The sequence below is a fragment of the Solanum pennellii genome, chromosome 7, assembly GCF_001406875.1.
Source record: "Solanum pennellii chromosome 7, SPENNV200".
NCBI classification, from domain to species: domain Eukaryota; kingdom Viridiplantae; phylum Streptophyta; class Magnoliopsida; order Solanales; family Solanaceae; genus Solanum; species Solanum pennellii.
In genome coordinates this window covers 13,171,643-13,171,923 of record NC_028643.1, presented here as the reverse complement: position 1 = coordinate 13,171,923, position 281 = coordinate 13,171,643, and positions in this window count along the sequence as shown.

Genomic DNA, 281 nt, shown 5'->3' with positions numbered 1-281 from the left:
GCTTATCTTAGTGGGTTATCTGATCAAGGCCAGGCACCTCCAGTGTTTTCTACACCAGCACCTCAGGTTCCAGAAGTACAACAAGCAACTGCTGCAGCTCTCCGCATGGATGTTCCATTAGAAATAGGCACGTTTCCTCGTTTGACTACAGGGCCTATAATGACAAGCGATCAGCATGAACTTTTCAGTAAGTTCTTGAAATTGAAACCTCCAGTCTTCAAGGGTGCTGAATCTGAGGATGCCTACGATTTTCTGGTTGATTGTCATGAGTTACTACATAA